The sequence below is a fragment of the Bufo bufo genome, chromosome 6 (genome assembly GCF_905171765.1).
Source record: "Bufo bufo chromosome 6, aBufBuf1.1, whole genome shotgun sequence".
Taxonomy (NCBI): domain Eukaryota; kingdom Metazoa; phylum Chordata; class Amphibia; order Anura; family Bufonidae; genus Bufo; species Bufo bufo.
This window is the reverse complement of record NC_053394.1, coordinates 397,004,509-397,017,855: the sequence shown is the minus strand read 5'-3', so window position 1 is coordinate 397,017,855 and position 13,347 is coordinate 397,004,509. Positions and strand designations below refer to the sequence as shown.

The 13,347-nt window shown below is 44.4% G+C and overlaps 1 protein-coding gene across 1 annotated transcript in view; it reads right to left on the bottom strand.

Moving 5' to 3' along the window:
* LOC121003535 (gastrula zinc finger protein XlCGF26.1-like) overlaps positions 1-13,347 on the bottom strand; it is a 1,829,815-nt gene that overhangs the window by 434,498 nt on the left and 1,381,970 nt on the right. The window lies entirely within an intron of this gene.

The window sequence follows — 13,347 nt, the reverse complement described above, 5'->3', positions numbered from 1 at the left end:
CACAGCCACGCTACCACCCTACTGGCTCAGCCGCTGCCTCACATGCAAGCTGCCACCCTCTTCTGCTAAAGATGATGAAGTAAAAAATTCACGGCACTCGGATATATAATGCAACTTAAAGTAGATTATTTATTCCATCCACATGTAATTTTCAATATGCATGGCCCAAATTTCGGTCCGTCCCAGACCGTGATCACAGCCAAAGAGGCAAGAGTGTGCTGGATATGGATGGCATTACACGCTCTTGCCTCTTTGGCCGTGATCAAGGTTCGGGACGGACCTATTACCAATCCAGCACTTTTTTTTTTAATGCTTTTCTCCTCACTACCCCCTCTGCACCTTTGCACTAGCACTTTACTATATAGATTCATGTCCATTTGTGGTAGCACTTTATTGTTTGAGTAGGTTATACTACTGTCTTAATTTAGTAGTTTTGATGTGTTTAGAAGTGGTTTTTATTATTGGCCGATGTTATTGATGTTACTAAGCGATCGCCGTGGAGAGACTTTTTAGCCCGATCATTTACCTTTAGAGACATAATTTCCGCCTTTAGTACTTTTAATATATCTGGTTTGCGATCCCAGCCTGTGACCGGGTGGCGGCTGCTCATGTGGGCGTGTTGTGGACGCTCGTCTATGATGTATTCACGCATGTGGCACGCTGTCATGTGACGCCGACGCATTTGAATTACGTCATCATGTAGGGCGGCTTGTTCTCGGCTGAATGTAGTATGTGTGATATGAGTATGTGTGTCCCTCAGGTGTAAAACCTTATTCATCTGGCACCGGCCTCTGGATAGGCAGATAGAAGGCCTGTTTGGAGTATTTAGGGCTCGGTTTTTTGCAGTTACATTGTGCCCTCTGAAAAAGCGAATTAGCGAAGCAGACGTCGGGCCGTTCCTCCAGCCAGGTCTGGTAATTTTGATATGTTTATGCATGTTAATGCTGCTGTTGTTTTTTACCAGTATTTATATGCGGTTTGTCCCTACTTTTCAATCATGTTTGATTTTGTGGATGCCTTTTTATTGGCACATATATATTTGATGTAGGGCCACACTAAGCATCAGCTTCTCTCTTATTTCTGGTGTATTACATGCACAGCAGTGATCCTTTGCAACATTACTTTTATATCTGTCTTGGCTTTGGACTCATTTTATCCACACTCCTCTGCATTTTCTGATGATTTTTCTATCATGTATGTTATTATATTTGTCCAATAAAGATTTATGTATCAAATTATCCGCAGCTTTGTTTTGCTTTGTGTAGGAGTTAACAGTTTGTATATGTGCCTCCCACTTGTTAAGGGGCCAAAAGTAATGGGACAATTGGCTTCTCAGCTGTTCCATGGCCAGGTGTGTGTTATTCCCACATTATCTCAATTACAATGAGCAGATAAAAGGTCCAGAGTTCATTTCAAGTGTGCTATTTGCATTTGGAATCTGTTGCTGTCAACTCTCAAGATGAGATCCAAAGAGCTGTCACCATCAGTGAAGCAAGCCATCATTAGGCTGAAAAAACAAAACAAACCCATCAGAGAGATAGCACCGGTGAACTCAGCAACACCAAAATTCCCAGAAGACCACGGAAAACAACTGTGGTTGATGACCGAAGAATTCTTTCCCTGGTGAAGAAAACACCCTTCACAACAGTTGGCCAGATCAAGAACACTCTCCAGGAGGTAGGTGAACAGTGCCATCCACAGATCCCCCTCCCCTAAACAGTGCCATCCACAGATCTCCCCCCTAAACAGTGCCATCCACAGATCCCCCCTAAACAGTGCCATCCACAGATCTCCCTACAGTGCCATCCACAGATCCCCCTCCCCGACGCTCACAGCAGTATATTTATAAACTAATCAGTAACTACTTTAACTTTAATCATTGCTCATTGCTGAGCTCTTTACTTGGATTATTTGGATATCTTACTTTGTCTTAGCTCCGGTAACAGCAGGCAGTGCAGGCGGCGCTCACTCACTGACGTCACGCGCCTGCACCGCCTAGTGGGAGGAGCAGGCGCGTGACGTCAGTGAGTGAGCGCCGCCCCCCGCACTGCCTGCTATTGCCGGAGCTAAGACAAAGTAAGATATCCAAATAATCCAAGTAAAGAGCTCAGCAATGATTAAAGTTAAAGTAGTTACTGATTAGTTTATAAATATACTGCTGTGAGCGGCGTGGCCCTGTATATTCTAACCCCCAGGCAAGCGTCCCTGTCACCATGGGAACGCCTGGGGGTTAGAATATACCATCGGATTTGAGTTTTTACGATCTCACTGAGCTCGTAAAACTCAGATCCGATGGTATATTCTAACCCCCAGGCAAGCGTCCCCGTCACCATGGGAACGCCTGGGGGTTAGAATATACCATCGGATTTTCTGAGTTACTCAGCCTTAAAGGAAGCAAAACAAGCATCGGCTCTGCTTGGCCCCGGGCCAGCTCGGGGCCCCAACCAGCTCGGGGCCCTAAGCAATTGCTTGTTTTGCCTGTCTGTTAGCGACGGGCCTGTCTACGAGAGATGAGGTCGACAGTGGATCTGCTCCCATGATGTCCCATAAGAACCATGCAGTGATGTTCCTTGTAACGCAATTCAGATGGAACAAACAATTTCCCCAAGGGACAAGAATCTGGTGCATCTCCCTGGGCCTCTAGGACCTTTACCTCAAGGTCAGGATATAGGGCAGATATAACCACCCCTTCTGACAGTATCAGGGTAGGATCTTCAGAATCACCCTCCCCCTCCCCCCTGGGAAAACTATGTGACAAAGCATCTGCCTTGACGTTCCTAATCCCAGGACAATAGGTGACAATGAAATTGAATCTGGTAAAAAACAACGACCATCTGGCCTACTTCGGGTTCAGTCGTTTAGCTGACTAAAGGTAAGCCAGATTTTTGTGATCAGTGAACACTGTGATCGGATGATAAGATAAGATAAGAAGCCTTTATTGTCACTGTACAATACAATGAATACAATGTACAACACAATGAAATGTTGTTTGGATCAATCCTAGATGCCATGGAGAGAGGAACAAAGAACTGACATTTAAATTAAAGTATTACAATAGAAAAAAATAGAAAAAAATTGCACTAGAAAGCATTAATATTCACAGTTCACAGCATATACAGTTGCAAGAAAAAGTATGTGAACCCTTTGGAAGGATATGGATTTCTGCACAAATTGGTCATAAAATGTGATCTGATCTTCATCTAAGTCACAACAATAGACAATCACAGTCTGTTTAAACTAATAACACACAAAGAATTAAATGTTTTTATTGAACACACCATGTAAATATTCACAGTGCAGGTGGAAACAGTATGTGAACCCTTGGATTTAATAACTGGTTGAACCTCCTTTGGCAGCAATAACTTCAACCAAACGTTTCCTGTAGTTGCAGATAAGACGTGCACAGGAGTAATTCGTGACCATTCCTCTTTACAGAACTGTTTCAGTTCAGCAATATTCTTGGGATGCCTGGTGAGGTCATGCCACAGCATCTCAATCTGGTTGAGGTCAGGACTCTGACTGGGCCACTCCAGAAGGCGTATTTTCTTCTGTTAAAGCCATTCTGTTGTTGATTTACTTCTAAGCTTTGGGTCGTTGTCCTGTTGCAACACCCATCTTCTGTTGAGCTTCAGCTGGTGGACAGATGGCCTTAAGTTCTCCTGCAAAATGTCTTGATAAACTTGGGAATAAATTTTTCCTTCGATGATAGCAATCCGTCCAGACCCTGATGCAGCAAAGCAGCCCCAAACCATGATGCCCCCACCACCATACTTCACAGTTGGGATGAGGTTTTGATGTTGGTGTGCTGTACCTCTTTTTCTCCACACATAGTGTTGTGCGTTTCTTCCATACAAATAAACTTTGGTTTCATCTGTCCACAGAATATTTTGCCAGTACTGCTGTGGAACATCCAGGTGCTCTTGTGCAAACTGTAAACGTGCAGCAATGTTTTTTTTTGGACAGCAATGGCTTCCTCTGTGGTATCCTTCCATGAAATCCATTCTTATTTAGTGTTTTACGTACGGATGGAGTAGAGTTAACACTCCTGTTTTCTGAGATTTCTGAGTTGTGTTATCTAATCTACGAAAACACCTTCAATTGCTTTTCAATGGCTTTTGTCTCAAGATAACACGAGTTAAGAAATTTGAGTTAAGAGCTGGAGTGCCAACCCTGCTACATCTGTATCGTAGATTCGCTAACAGGGATGTTAGCATATACCAGAGACTATTGTACGTCTTTAGCTGACACTCTAGAATTCTTCTTCACCTCATTGAGCAGTCTGCGCTGTGCTCTTGCAGTCATCTTTACAGGATGTCCACTCCTAGGGAGAGTAGCAGCAGTGCTGAACTTTCTCCATTTATAGACAATTTGTCTTACCGTGGACTGATGAACAGCAAGGCTTTTGGAGATACTTTTATGACCCTTTCCAGCTTTATGCAAGTCAACAATTCTTAATTGTAGGTCTTCTGAGAGCTCTTTTGTGCAAGGCATCATTCACATCAGGCAATGCTTCTTGTGAAAAGCAAACCCAGAACTGGTGTGTGTTTTTTATAGGGAAGGGCAGCTATAACCAACACCTCCAATCTCATGTCATTGATTGGACTCCAGTTGGCTGACACCTCACACCAATTAGCTCTTGGAGATGTCATTAGTCTAGGGGTTCACATACTTTTTCCACCTGCACTGTGAATATTTACATGGTGTGTTCAATAAAAACATGGTAACATTTAATTCTTTGTGTGTTATTAGTTTAAGCAGACTGTGATTGTCTATTGTTGTGACTTAGATGAAGATCAGATCACATTTTATGACCAATTTGTGCAGAAATCCATATCATTCCAAAGGGTTCACATACTTTTTCTTGCAACTGTATATATATAAAAAAGGACGTATATATGTATGTTCCGCGAAAACTCAAAAACGCAACCATCCATTTCAACGAAACTTGGTATACACATCCCTTGCTACCTGGAGTCGTGCGGGGGTCTCAGCTCTCTAGGACGTACCGTTCCCGAGGTATTCCCCAAAAAATGACCTGCATTATCCAATACAAGCCTGTTAGCCTTTCACTTAAATCCTAACTGCCATACACACGGTCACATGTCCCTTATCAGCCAATAGAAGCTCTCAGGTCCTACTCCAGGTTGCCATAACAACTGATCACAGGTTTTAGCAGTTCGCAGGTTCTGAAATATTCAGTCATATGACGTATGATGTCTCAACTGCACTGCTACATGCATGGGGGGTAGGGGCTACTGTTTAAAGGGCGGTCACTGTTAAAGGGGCGGTCACTGTCAAATGGGCGGTCACTGTCAAAGTCACTTTTAAAGGGGCGGGCACTTTGGAGGTCTCTGTTAAAGGGGCGGCCACTATAAAGGTAACTGTTAAAAGGGTGGTCAATGTTAAAGGGGCAGTCACTGTGAAAGTCACGGTTAAAGGGGTATTCCCATCTCAATGATCACTGTCTAATCTGTTAATGATGTGACAGTGATCATTATTGTAAATATAATCTATTAGCCAATTCCCACCCTTCTTTATAAAACACTTCCCCCTCTTACCCATTGTTGTAATTAGTTTCCCCCTAGTTAAGGCCACATCTCGCCCGCCGAATGCAGGGGCCGCGCATGCGCAGATGATTCAAAGCAATCTAGTGGCCGGCCTCTTTCATTCATGTATGCGCATGGTGCCAGGCGGCCGGCCGGCGCTGATCTTTATTTCTTTGTGCTCCGTCCAAAACGGAGCCGCGCATGCGCGGCTCTGTTTTAGATGGAGCACAAAGAAATAAAGATCAGCGCATGCGCTGCGCTATTCCTTTGTGCCTTCATCTGCAGGACCAAGGGGTAGGAGCAGAGGACATGAGGCAGGATGGGGTCAGACTCTGGACAGCAGCAATGGAGCTGTGGGGGATTTTTGGCTGCTCAGTTCTGGTTGTGTTCATAGTGGCTGCTGCATTATTGAATGGAGGGACACAGAGGGGAGACATTGAATGGAGGGACACAGAGGGGGGTGACATTGAATGGAGGGACACAGAGGGGAGACATTGAATGGAGAGACACAGAGGGGATGACATTGAATGGAGGGACACAGAGGGGAGACATTGAATGGAGGGACACAGAGGGGGGTGACATTGAATGGAGGGACACAGAGGGGAGACATTGAATGGAGAGACACAGAGGGGATGACATTGAATGGAGGGACACAGAGGGGATGACATTGAATGGAGGGACACAGAGGGGATGACATTGAATGGAGGGACACAGAGGGGATGACATTGAATGGAGGGACACAGAGGGGATGACATTGAATAGAGGGACACAGAGGGGATGACATTGAATGGAGGGACACAGAGGGGATGACATTGAATGGAGGGACACAGAGGGGATGACATTGAATGGAGGGACACAGAGGGGAGACATTGAATAGAGGGACACAGAGGGGATGACATTGAATGGAGGGACACAGAGGGGAGACATTGAATGAAGGGACACAGAGGGGAGGACATTGAATGAAGGGACACAGAGGGGATGACATTGAATGGAGGGACACAGAGGGGAGACATTGAATAGAGGGACACAGAGGGGATGACATTGAATCGAGGGACACAGAGGGGGTGACACTGAATGGAGGGACACAGAGGGGAGGACATTCTGAAGTGGAGGGACACATCGGACGCCATTATGGAGTGAAGGGACACAGAGGGGAGGACATTATGACGTGGAGAGAATGGAGGGACATTGCGTCCCCTGTGTCCCTCTACTTCATAATGTCCTCCCCTCTGTGTCCCTCCACTCCATAATGGCGTCCCCTCTGTGTCCCTTCACTCCATAATGGCGTCCCCTCTGTGTCCCTTCACTCCATAATGGCGTCCCCTCTGTGTCCCTTCACTCCATAATGGCGTCCCCTCTGTGTCCCTTCACTCCATAATGGCGTCCCCTCTGTTTATATACAGCTCTGCTACATCTGTCTTCCTCTACACTACATTTCATTCTTGGTGTCTAATTCATGAAACTCAGAGTCCCTCCATTCCATATTGGCGTCCCCTGTGGGACATTATGAAGTGGAGGTCCTGGTAGTGTAGAGGAAGACAGATGTAGAAGGGCTGTATAGGAAGCTTTTCACCCACAATGCTAGTGGTGGAGGGGGAGACAGATGTAGCAGTGCTGTACAAGAAGTTGATCAGCCACAGCGCTAGTGGTGGAGACAGATGTAGCAGAGCTGTATAGTAAGCTTTTCATCCACAATGCTAGTGGTGGAGGGGGAGACAGATGTAGCATAGCTGTATGTTCAGCCACAGTGCTAGTGGGGGAAGGGAATAGACAGATGTAGCAGAGCTGTATATGCGGCGGTTCAGACACAGTGCTGGTGGTAGAGAGAAATAGACAGATGTAGCAGAGCTGTATATAAAGCTACCTCTAACTACTGTGAGGGGCCACACATCTGGCAATGACCACTGTGAGGGGCCACACATCTGGCAATGACCACTGTGAGGGGCCACACACCTGGCAATGACCACTGGGAGGGGCCACACATCTGGCAATAACTAATGTATAAGTAGATGGTCAGCCTCAGTGATGAAGAGAGAAAGATGTAGCTGAGCTTTATATGCGGACCGTCAACCTCAAGGCTGGTGGGAGAGTATAATAAAGATGTAGCTGAGCTGTATAGGAAGTCCTGGAGCCAAACTTATGATAGGAGACTGGAGAAGACATGTTCCTGAGCTATATATGCATCTATACATATACATAGTGTAAGGTTTATACACAATTGTAGTACAGCTGTGATAGAAAGATATCTGCATCAGTGCTGGGGGATGGTCATGTTTTATGGGAATCAAATGCACAGATTAGAAGGCTACTGGCTGACAATCTTTAGAGCTAATGTATTATATGGAATTATAGTGTTAGCTGCACAGAATGGGTTTGTAAAAGATCAGACTGAGATTGTGTGTAAAACTGTGCAGAAGAGCCACATGTTACTGTACACTGAGCTCAACTACCATTGTTTTCTGAGTGATGATTCCCCAGCAGGGGGAGGGGCCTCACACACACCGCAGGCTGCCAGACTGATGACTCATACTCTTCACATGAACGAGCACGTAAGGACTGAGTTCTCAGTGTGATGTCATAAGGAGGTGATGGGATATATGTGACTCCATTTTGTCTCATTTAGCCACGTGTATTACATTTGGTTAGTGCACTACAAAACCTCCCTCCCCCCTATGGAATGTGAGACACTTCCTTAAACTGTTTCATGAAATCCATACATGTTGAAAGTATGAACAGCCTTCTAGCCATAAAAGGACATCTGACTCAAGTGTCTGCTAGCTTATGTGTATATACCTGATTGGTCAAATGCTGTTACTAGGAGTCAGCTATGATGTTAATGCAGAGCTTATGTGTGACCATACTATTGGTCAAATACTAATGCTAACATATGATTGGATGTAAAGGAAGCTCAACCCCCTCTATTAAAACTGTTTCCCAGCTGTGAATAAACCAGAATGGATTGGAAATAGACATGTGTTCATGTGGTCTATCTTCTTCATTCTCCCGGTACCGGTAAGGCTTAATTCAAGCTGGCCACTGAAATCATGTGTTAGGGACACACCGTTAGGGAAGAGAGTAAAAATTTCCTTACAGATCTGGGGACTCAGTCCGGGATTGGGAGGGTCAACTCTTCAGGTCTACCGTGAAAGACATCAATTTTTGTCCGCCTTGGACCTGGGAGCAATGACCAAAAATCCCATTCAAGTAAGTCGAACCATCTATTTATGATTTCAGTGGATTGCGATGTCTGGGACACGCAAATGTTGATTGTAAGCGGCTCATATCATTGAGTCCATATCGTTATAAAATGTTGATTGTAAGCGGCTCATATCAGAGTCCATATCGTTATAAAATGTTGATTGTAAGCGGCTCATTTGAGTCCGTATCGTTAAGAGATAGTGCACTATATAAGGATATCTGTTCCGGGAACAGAAGGATACAAGCTTGAATTAACTCTTATGTATATATAGTATAAGTATTTTAGAAATATTAAGATTATCTGTCTGTGTGAGATGTTGGCCGGGTGGTAAGTTTACGGTCGCATCCCGCTTTGAAATCATTCTGTTTCTATCACTGCCAACATGTAAACTTTGTTGCACGGTCTAGTCCCACAAATTATTTTCTAGTTAACACATGAGTAGACAATTGGGCAAGATGTGAGAATTGACAGTTAAAATGTGAAACAGAATGTTATGCTAGGCTGGCAGGATTGAAAAGCTGCAAAAAAAAAAAATCTGTTAGAAGCTTACAGACAGTGTACATCAGAGCTCCTGTGATTGTGAAGGGGGGCTATAGTGAGTGACAAGACACAGCAGAGTCAGGAAGTTAATTCATGGCAAGGGAAAAAGTGTCTCAGTGTTTGCAATTAGAAAGGGCTTGTGTTAAACGTTCAGAAATGAACTGGTTAAGTTTTGTTGCCCTAATGATCTTTGTGTGTTTAAATAGTGACGATTTATAGTCCCTGGAATTAGAGATTACAGCACTAAAAGATGGACAGTTAATGCATAAGTGTATTGATAGTTGAAGAGAGAAGTTGTTAAAGGATAATAATAGCCTGGTGCAAGCTGAGTTATGGTGGAAAAGTGTATAGGGAAGTGACTGAGAGAACTTGAAGTTAGAGAAATGAAATGAGCAGCATTTCTTATTTCAAGATGGAGGATTTTGAATCCTATAGAGAACAAAGGTTGCCATGAGGCATCCCTCCCCCCCACCACATTCCAAAATGTCACTTGTAGTACTACAAAAAAACTTCTTCCTGTCCTGTTTGAGATGTGTTTTCAGAGAGAGCCCCCTCCCATCTCACCCCTCTCCTCTGCTCAGGAATTTCATATGGGGGTTGAGGGGGGAGGGGGGCTGCTAATTGGTAATGCATAAGCAGAATGTGAAGATACTAACCTGTGTTATCTATAAGATATTCCAGACAGGGCTCCAGTATTGATTGTATCTTTCCAAATTGTATGTTCCGATGGTTTAAAATGTGCCTGCAGTGATGATGCTAATTAGAAGTGTCCACTCGTATCAATCTAAGGTTGCACCCAATAAGTTCTTATTCAGATGTGAGTACTGTATGATTAACATGTATATTGTTTTACAGCGACAGACCATCAGCAATTGCTGTGTTTGCCTGTGCTGCAAGTTTTGGGATGTAACAAAGAGATTGTGTGATTGGGTGAAAGATACATGATTCAGTGGAATGTGAATGGGTGTGGCTCTGAGTTATATGTACGTAGCAGAGCTGTGTGTGTAATTCATATTTTATGTATAAGGGCGTGGTATGAGCTGGTTTGTGAAGATGAGTACATGAAAATGTATATGAATGCGTATGGAATACGGTATTTGTTTTTAAATATGCGCATTAAGAATTTTATTTTATTTTATTGGAAGTTTTTGGGTTTTTTATTGGTACCAACAGCATTGATCAAGCTGTACATTTTTATTTCAATGAAAAGTTTTTATGGGCCCTTTGTGTGTTCATGTCTGTATTGTCAGATCTGTTTGTTTCAATGTTTGCAGTTACATGTTACATGTTCAGTGTTGTGCTTAACATCAGAGCTCTGCTCGTATGGACAGCTAAGATACTAATGGCTGAACAGAAGAAAGACCAAAGCGTCCACCAAAAGGGGCGGACTTAGGTGACTCAGAGTGTCAGGAAGGAAATGTGAGCCCTCTATGGGAATAAATGGGGTACTGACAAGGACATACAGAACAGATTCCTTACCAGTAGAAACCATGGACAGGGAATACATCATGTCATGTATTTAGCATTATACTAGATTGCCCAGTCAGCCTATTAGGGAGAGATTTGTTCATTAGGCTTAACTTGCAGGTATCAGCAAAGAATCAGGACATAAGAGTACACTCAGGTCTCATTCCAGTCTCTACACCAGTGCCACTGATTCTTGCAAACATACAGGACCACCCAGAATAACATTAACCCTGCATTATGGTCCTCAAATGAATATGACACAGGATTCATAGATTGCACACATTACACAGCTACTGTGAAACCAGGTGTCATCTTAGTGTTCCAGAAACAATACCTGCTGTTAAAAGAGAAACTTGATGGGCTTAGGCCAATGATAGAAGAATTCCTACAAAAGGGAATCCTGGAAGAGGTGATTTCACCCTACAGCACGCCCGTGAATCCAGTGACAAAGGCAGATGGTGCTGCCCGCTTTGTACAGGATTTAAGGGCCATCAACAACATCATTGTGCCTATAGCCCCTGTTGTACCTGATGTCACTTAATTATTATCTGCCATTCCAGCAGACGCTGTTTGGTTCAGTGTGATAGATCTGAAAAATGCTTTCTTTTCTATCCCAGTTGATAAGATAACCAGACTACTTTTTGCTTTTTCCTTTGACAGACGCCAACTGACCTGGTGCAGACCCTAGGGATATGCTGATTCACCTGTAGTGTACAGCATAGTCCTCCAAGCGATGTTAGAGTCATGGTACCCCCCCCCCCCAAGGTTCTGTGCTGCTGCAATATGTCGGTGATTTATTACTGTGTAGCATGTCAGCGGAGGCCAGCATTCAGGATGGTTTATCACTGTTATAATGGTTGTCAGGATGTGGTCACAAAGTGACACTTAAGCAAATGCAATGGTGTAAAATGCAGGTTGAATATTTGGGCTTTGTCCTCACAAAAGGTGAACGGAGAATCAGCGCAGAAAGAGTCCAGTCTATTGCGGGTTTGGTCGCCCCGCACACCAAGAAAGAAATGTTATCTTTCCTTGGTATGATAAATTACTGTAGACAATGGATTCTTGATTGCTTTTACTATTGACAATGTTTTGAGGCAAGCCACTCTGGATGGAAATCCAGATCTGATAAAATGGTCTTCTGAAATGTACAATGCATTTGATTGTCTGAAATGTTCGCTCATGTCGAGTCCAGGGCTGGGCCTCCCTGACTATAATATGCCCTTCCACATGTTTGCACGCCAAAATTGTAAAACCATGGCGGGTGTACTGACACAAGAAAACGGAGGCAAGTTGCGTCCTTGTGTGTTTTTCTCAAAGGTAATGCCCACCTCTGTCCAGGGGATGCCGGCATGTCTGCGTTCTCTTGCAGCCTGTGCTATGATGGTAGAGTCGGCAAATTCTTTCACAATGTGACATTACACCATTTTGCACACCACTCATGATGTTGTAGGCCTACTCAAGGACATCCGCACTCAACACAGCAGGCAGCTGAGCTTATTGCACTCACTAGGACATGTATTCTACATGCTGATAGACCTGTCACCATTCATACTGAGAGTAGGTACACACATGGGGTAGTGTGGGACCATGGTATGATCTGGCAGAGGAGAGGATTTACGGCAGCAGATGGTAAGGATCATGTCTCACAGGGCAATGCGCTGGCAGTTAAGATGGCGAAATGAGTTGCCAAAAGCAACCTCACAGGTTTGTATAACCATTGGGAGATGCCATGTTTGGCATCTTCAACCCCTGAGATGCTGCAAATACTTACTGATCTTCAGTGGTATGTCACTGAACAGGAACAGCAGGACTGGTGTTATCCAGTATTGCAGAAAAATCCTGAGATAGGATTAGTCTGCGAAGAGGGGAAGTTATGCATTCCCCAACACAGTGCTTCCATCTTAAGTAGCACATTTCCACAGAGTAGGACATTCCACAGAGTAGGACATAAACAGCATTGAGATACTCATGGGTAGGCCTTTCCCCACACCATGGGCAAGACGCCCCCTGGTGGTGCAGGAAGGGGACTTGGACCTGATCAGAGAGAAGTACTAATCTGATCAAAGTCCTCAGTAAAACTGAAGAAAAAGTGGCTTGTAAGTCTCCTTCTCTTTCACAGGAATCAACCCGTCCATTCCGGATAGGCAACCAGGTGATGATCAAGATCTTAAAGAAGGGAAAGGAACCAGGAAGTTTCACCTACGGACAACCCACCGAGGTAGTCGCGATCACCAGAACAGCGGTCCTCACTGAACAATCGCCCACGTGGATCCACGCCACAAGGATTAAGTTGGTGAAGAAAAGAGAGGTACTAACGGGGGCAGACAGCCCTGACCTCCAACGAGGCCCAGAGGTACTAACGGAGGCAGACAGCCTTGACCTCGAAGAAGATACAGAAGGGGTACTAACGGAGGCAGACAGCCTTGACCCCCAACGAGATGACGCAGTCGGGAAATTCCTCGAGATGGCTGAGATGTAGTGCCTTAATAATTGTAATTTTGTGTCTCCTACTTACTGTCCCATGGCTGTGGAACAGACAGATATACCTGGAAACAGAATGCAGAGGGGAAGACAGTCTATGCAAGACAAAGGAGA